The sequence below is a fragment of the Triticum aestivum genome, chromosome 6D (assembly GCF_018294505.1).
Source record: "Triticum aestivum cultivar Chinese Spring chromosome 6D, IWGSC CS RefSeq v2.1, whole genome shotgun sequence".
Classification (NCBI taxonomy): Eukaryota; Viridiplantae; Streptophyta; class Magnoliopsida; order Poales; family Poaceae; genus Triticum; species Triticum aestivum.
Genome location: NC_057811.1, coordinates 36124738 through 36131746, shown reverse-complemented (window position 1 = coordinate 36131746; position 7009 = coordinate 36124738).

Below are 7009 nucleotides of genomic sequence, written 5' to 3'. Positions count from 1 at the left end.
GTCATTTGACCCAATTATAATACATCAACTGTGTGTGTAGCCGTGATGGTCTCTTCTGGCCGGAGTCCGGGAAGTGAACACGGTCTAAGTTATGTATGACGTAAGTAGGAGTTCAGGATCACTTCTTGGTCATTGCTAGATGATGTCCGTTTCTTTGCTTCTCTCCTCACTCTAATTGCGTATGTTAGCCACCATATAGGCTTTTTGCCGCTGCAGCTCCACCTCTTTACACCATCCTTTCCTATAAGCTTAAATAGTCTTGATCTCGCGGGTGTGAGATTGCTGAGTCCTCGTGACTCACAGATTCTACCAAAACAGTTGCAGGTGCCGACGATGCCAGTGCAGATGATGGGGTCGATCTCAAGTGGGAGTTCGACGAGGAACGTGGTCGTTACTATGTGTCTTTTCCTGATGATCAGTAGTGGAGCCCAGTTGGGACGATCGGGGATCTAGCATTTGGGGTTATCTTATTTTCATCTGGATCTTGACCATAGTCGGTCTATGTGTGTATTTTGGATGATGTATGGATTACATTTATGTATTGTGTGAAGTGGCGATTGTAAGCCAACTCTTTATCCCATTCTTGTTCATTACATGGGATTGTGTGAAGATGACCCTTCTTGCGACAAAACCACTATGCGGTTATGCCTCTAAGTCGTGCCTCGACACGTGGGAGATATAGCCGCATCGTGGGCGTTACAAGTTGGTAATCAGAGCCATCCCCGACATAGGAGCCCCCTGCTTGATCGAACCGCTGGCGTTGTTGAGTCTAGAACAAAAATGTTTTGAGTCTTAGGATTATATATATCGGAGAGTAGGATTCTTTTTACTCCTCAGTCTCTTCGTCGCTCTGGTGAGGTCTCCTAACGTAGATGTTTTGACTATTCTCTCCTCAAATTTTCACTAAAATTTTTTTTAGGATCACGCGGGTATCTTGGAATCGTTCCAATGGTTTTGTGACGAGAACATTGTTCTTGGTGCCTCCTGACATTTAGGGGTTGTGGCAGTGTCCTGGGGAATTGAGCTCCGAGGTGTTGTCGTCACAATTTTATCGTTGTAGTTCTTCAATACCTGAGTTTCGCCGACATCGAAATCTCTTTTATGCAGTTTTTGGTGAGATCACCTCGACGCCACCCAGTACTGGGGTGGGAGTTCGGGAGTATTGCCATAACTTGTATAACGGATGTTTTTCGAAGGTTGAGGTAAACGATTTCCGAAGGTTTCTTGGTTATGTGTTGACGGATGGATACAGCTGGATCTAGGGATTGCTAGTTTGTGTGATATATTTTGTGTCCCCTGTATCCCCAACACCAGATTGCATAACCAGAAAGTTTCGGGAGTTTATAAGTGGGAATTCAAGTAGCCTTAGGATATCTTTCCGACAGACGCATGATATGAGATTGGGGTTCGACGTCTAGTGGTCCGCCTGTACACGGTTGGTTTTATAGTGGTCTCGTAGTGTCTTAAAGAGTCCTTGGCTATGCCGACTCGGGGACGCTTCGTATGTCATGTGCACAGCCTTGTACATGATGGTGCTGTACGATTGAGCCCGTGTGGGCCCCACCACGAAAACTTCGGACGGAATCTCTATCATATGTTTGTTCCGCCTTATTCTGCAAGCCAATACTTTGTTTTATTTTGAATTGTGGTATTCGAGTTGCTTCGAAGTCATATGTTGATTCCATATCTTTTTCAAGTGGCTTCTCAACTTATGGAAGTGTGATGATTTACTACGGAATTCATTCGTTCATCCTCGTTCGAATGTTTATTGTGAAGACTATATGTTGCAATTTCTATCCGTTGATTCTACTTATCTATTTGTCTATCAAGATGCTAATGGATGTCACCCTCTTCAGGATGGCTCCGCCAACGCGTCAGAATCCAGATCGCAATGAAGGGAGTCAAGCGAACCCTCCGCCACCACCTCCGCCTCCGGAGGCATGGCAAGCTATCATGGCAGCCACCAACGCCAATGCTCAGATGATTCTGCAACTCTTGCAAGAACGCGCCCAAGGGCAAGGCAATCAAGGCAATCAAGGTCAAGGCAACAATCAGCCTCAATTCGCTACACTCAACCAGTTTCTCGCAAATCAGCCCAAGTCTTTCAGCTACTGTGCCGAGGCCACGGATGCCAATGATTGGCTCGTGGACATCAACAAGCATTTTGAATGCAGCAATGTCAGGCCTGAGGACTATGCCAAGTTTGCTTCTTTCCAGCTCAAGGACCAAGCTGCTGATTGGTTTCAGCAATACAAAGATTCCAGAGGAGGTCGTGTGATCACTTGGACTGACTTCTGTCGGGACTTCAAAGCGCACCACATTCCACAAAGTGTTGTTCAGAGCAACCGTGAGGAGTTCCGCAATCTCAAGCAAGGCAACATGTCAGTGTATCAATACAACATCCAGTTTCAGAAACTTGCTCGCTTCGCTAAACAAGACGTTCTTGATGAAAAGAGCATGATCTATCACTTCAGAGGTGGCCTTAGAGAGGATCTGCAGTTAGCTCTCGTTCTTGTTGAGCCTACTTAGTTTGATCTATTCTATAACATGGCACTAAAGCAAGAGGCTACTCAGCTCAAGTGTGAGGCTTCTAAGAAGAGAGTCAGAGACGCAGTTCAGTCTTCTTCTTCCTCACTTGTGACTGCTAAGCAACAGAAGTTCTGGTTGCCTCCTCCTCCTCCATTTCGTCAGCCTTACCAGCAGAAGAACAAAGGTGGTCATGGTTCTTCCAACTCTTCCAACTCTGGCTATCAGAACAAGTCTCAGAATCAAGCTCCAAGGTCCAATGCTCCTTATCACCGTCCACTCTCAGAGGTGACTTGCAACAAGTGTAAGCAGAAAGGTCACTATGCTAACAAGTGCTTGAACCAAAGGAGTCTTCCTCCTCCTCCTCCTGTCAGATCTTCCAGCAATGCAGTGGTCAAGCATAATCCAAAGTCTGCAAAGGTGAACATGATGAATGCAGCTCAAGCGGAGGAATCTACTGATGTGATAATGGGTAATCTTCCTGTTGATGATATTCCTGGAAAAGTTCTTTTTGATACTAGTGCATCGCTTTGTTTCATGTCAAGACCGTTTTTTGCCAAGCATGAATTCTCTTGGTCTTATCTGGATAAACCATTGGGTGTTGTTTCTCCGGGGAAGTCTATGAGAGCCAACTCGATAGTTCCGGATGTTTCCATCAAGATGGGAAACTATAAATTTCAGTCTTCTCCAGTTGTTCTTGGTGACTCGGATATTGATCTTATTCTCGGGATGGACTGGCTTTCTAAGCACAAGGCTCAACTTGATTGTGCTGCCAGGGAAATTCAATTGACACACTCATCTGAGGATGTGATTATTTATGCCGCTCGTGATGAAACCATTCGGTTATTTTCTCTCAATGAGAAGGGCGAATTGAATGCCATCTCTCAGATTCCAGTCGTTTGTGAGTACCAAGATGTCTTTCCAGAAGAGCTTCCGGGTATGCCTCCTCATCGGCCAGTTGAGTTCGTTATCGAACTAGAGCCTGGCACTGAACCTGTTTGCAAGCGTCCATACAAGCTTGGACCCAACGAGCTGAAGGAATTGAAGAAACAGCTCGATGAACAAGAGCGTCTGGGTTTGATCAGACCGAGTTCATCTCCATGGGGTTGTGGTGTTCTTTTTGTAAAGAAGAAGGATGGCACGGACCGACTTTGTGTCGACTACCCCCCATTGAACAAGAAGACAATGAAGAACAAGTATCCACTTCCCAACATCAATGAGCTATTTGAGCAACTCAAAGGTGCTAAAGTCTTCTCGAAGCTTGATCTTCGTATGGGTTATCATCAGATTCGCATTCGTGAAGAAGATATTCCCAAGACAGCATTCAGAACAAGCTTTGGTTCTTATGAATATAGTGTCGTGTCTTTCGGCCTTGTCAATGCTCCTCCAGTTTTCTCTCGGATGATGAATTTCATCTTCAACCCCTATACCAATGAATTCGTCCTGGTGTATCTCGATGATATCTTGGTCTTCTCCAAGAAGAAGAAGGATCATGCCAAACATTTGCGATTGGTGCTCGACAAGCTCAGAGAGTATCAATTCTATGCGAAGTTCTCCAAATGTGAGTTTTGGCTTGATGAAGTTCTTTTCCTTGGTAACATCATCTCTGCCAAGGGCATCGCTGTTAACCCCGAGAAGGTGTCCGCAATTGTGAATTGGGAACCTCCTCAAAATGTCAAGCAGCTCCGCAGTTTTCTTGGTCTTGCAAGCTATTGCCGAAGATTCGTTGAGAATTTCTCTAAGATTGCAAAGCCTCATTCCAACGTCCTCCAGAAGCATGTGAAGTATGTCTGGTCTCCTGAGTGTGACGTTGCTTTCAACACTCTCAAAGAGAAACTCGTGACAGCTCCTGTCTTGATTCCTCCTGATGAATCCAAGCCATTTGAAGTTTTCTGTGATGCTTCTCTCCAAGGTCTCGGTGCTGTGTTAATGCAAGAGAAGAAGGTTGTGGCCTATACCTCTCGTCAGTTGAAGCCCAATGAGAAGAACTACCCCACTCACGATCTTGAGTTGGCGGCAGTTGTCCATGCATTAATAACGTGGAGACATCTCTTGTTGGGAAGACAAGTGGACATTTTCACCGATCACAAGAGTCTCAAGTACATCTTCACCCAGCCCAACCTCAACCTCAGGCAGACTCGATGGGTCGAAATGATTCAAGAGGACAATCCGAGTATTGAATATACTCCAGGCAAGGCCAATGTCATTGCAGATGCTTTAAGCAGGAAGGCTTATTGCAACAGCTTAATTCTCAAGCCATTCCAACCGGATCTTTGTGAAGCTTTCCGCAAGCTGAATCTCCAAGTTGTTCCTCAAGGCTTTCTTGCCAACCTCATAGTCTCCCCTACTTTGGAAGATCAAATTCGTGTGGCACAACTTCTTGATGCCATGGTGAAGAAGGTGAAACGTGGTATCGACAAGGGTCTTTCCAAATATAAGTGCTATCGCATTGATGACAGAGACACTTTATTCTTCGAGGACCGGATTGTGGTTCCTAAAGGTGATCTAAGGAAAGTCATAATGAACGAGGCGCACTATTCTCTCCTTTCCATTCATCTTGGAAGTACGAAGATGTATCATGACCTCAAGCAGTCGTATTGGTGGACTCGAATGAAGTGAGAAATTGCTCAATTCGTGAATGAATGTGATGTCTGTCGAAGAGTGAAAGCAGAACACCAACGACCAGCTGGTCTCCTTCAACCTCTTGCTATCCCAGAATGGAAGTTTGATCATATCGAAATGGACTTCGTGACAGGTTTTCCAAAGTCCAAGCGCGGAAATGATGCTATCTTCGTTGTCATCGACAAGCTTTCTAAAGTGGCTCATTTCCTTCCAATCAAAGAATCCATCATAGCAGCTCAGCTGGCAGAGCTATACACCTCCAGAATTGTCTCCTTGCACGGCATTCCACAATTGATTTCTTCAGATCGTGGAAGCATCTTCACCTCTAAGTTCTGGGACTCCTTCCAGAAGGCCATGGGCACAAACATTCGCTTCAGCACAGCTTTCCATCCCCAAACTAGTGGCCAAGTAGAGCGAGTCAATCAAATTCTTGAAGGTATGCTCAGGTCTTGTGTCATTTCCTTTGGCATGAAATGGGAAGATTGTCTTCCATATGCCGAATTCTCCTACAACAACAGCTTCCAAGCGAGTTCGGGCAAGGCCCCATTTGAGATTCTCTATGGCAGAAAGTGCCGTACTCCTCTTAATTGGTCAGAGACTGGTGAACGCCAACTTCTTGGTAATGACTTAATCACTGAAGCTGAAGAAATGTGTAAAGTCATCCATGATAATCTCAAAGCCACGCAATCGCGCCAGAAAAGTTACTATGACAGTAAGCACCGTGATGTGGCTTTCGAGATCGGAGACCATGTCTACCTCCGCGTCTCTCCAATGAAAGGCACTCGTCGCTTCGGTATCAAAGGGAAGCTTGCCCCTAGATACGTGGGTCCTTTCAAGATCATTGGCAAAAGAGGCGACCTCGCCTATCAACTTGAGCTTCCTTCCAACTTCCCGAACGTGCGCGATGTGTTCCACGTGTCACAGATCCGCAAGTGCTTCAAGACGCCTGAGCGCACTATCAATCTCGAAGAGATTGACCTCTAAGAAGATTTGTCTTATCATGAGCACCCCGTTGCTATTCTTGAAGAAACTGAGCGCAAGACTCGCAACAAGTCAATCAAATTCGTGAAAGTGAAGAGGTCACATCATTCCGTCCGGGAAGCCACCTGGGAACGCGAGGACCATCTCCGTTCTGAATATCCGGAGTTCTTTCAGTCCTAGATCTCGGGACGAGATCCTCTCGTAGTGGTGGAGTGTTGTAACACCCTGGATGTAACTTTCCATATTTGTAACTCTGACTCTTGCCATTTTCGGCTATGTGCTATGATATTCCCTCCGTGGTCGGGTTTTGTCTTTCGTCTTGTATTTTGTTCATGTTAGTCATTTCATATCATGTCATCATGTGCATTGCATTCGCATACGTGTTCGTCTAATGCATCCGAGCATTTTCCCCGTTGTCCGTTTTGCAATCCGGCGCTCCTATCTCCTCCGGTGCACCCCTCTTGTTTTTTTTCGTGAGCGGGTGTCAAACATTCTCGGAATGGACCGAGGCTTGTCAAGTGCCCTTAGTATACCACCGGGAGACCACCGGTCAAGTTTCGTTCCATTTGGAGGTCGTTTGGTACTCCAACGGTTAACCGGGCATTCCGCAAAGTCCATTTGTGTGTGCAGCAAAACCCCCCTCAAACCAGCCCAAAACCCACCAAACTCTCTTCCATGCTCTAGGTCGTTCGATCACGATCGTGTGGGCGAAAACCGCACCTCATTTGGAGCCTCCTAGCTCCCTCTACCTATAAATATGTGAGACCCCCGAGTTTTCGCGCAGTCCAACCCTAGCTCCGTTCCCTCTCCGCCGCCGGACACGTCCGGACCGGACCGGACGCGTCCGCCGCCGCGCCCCGCCCAATCGGGGGCCGCCACG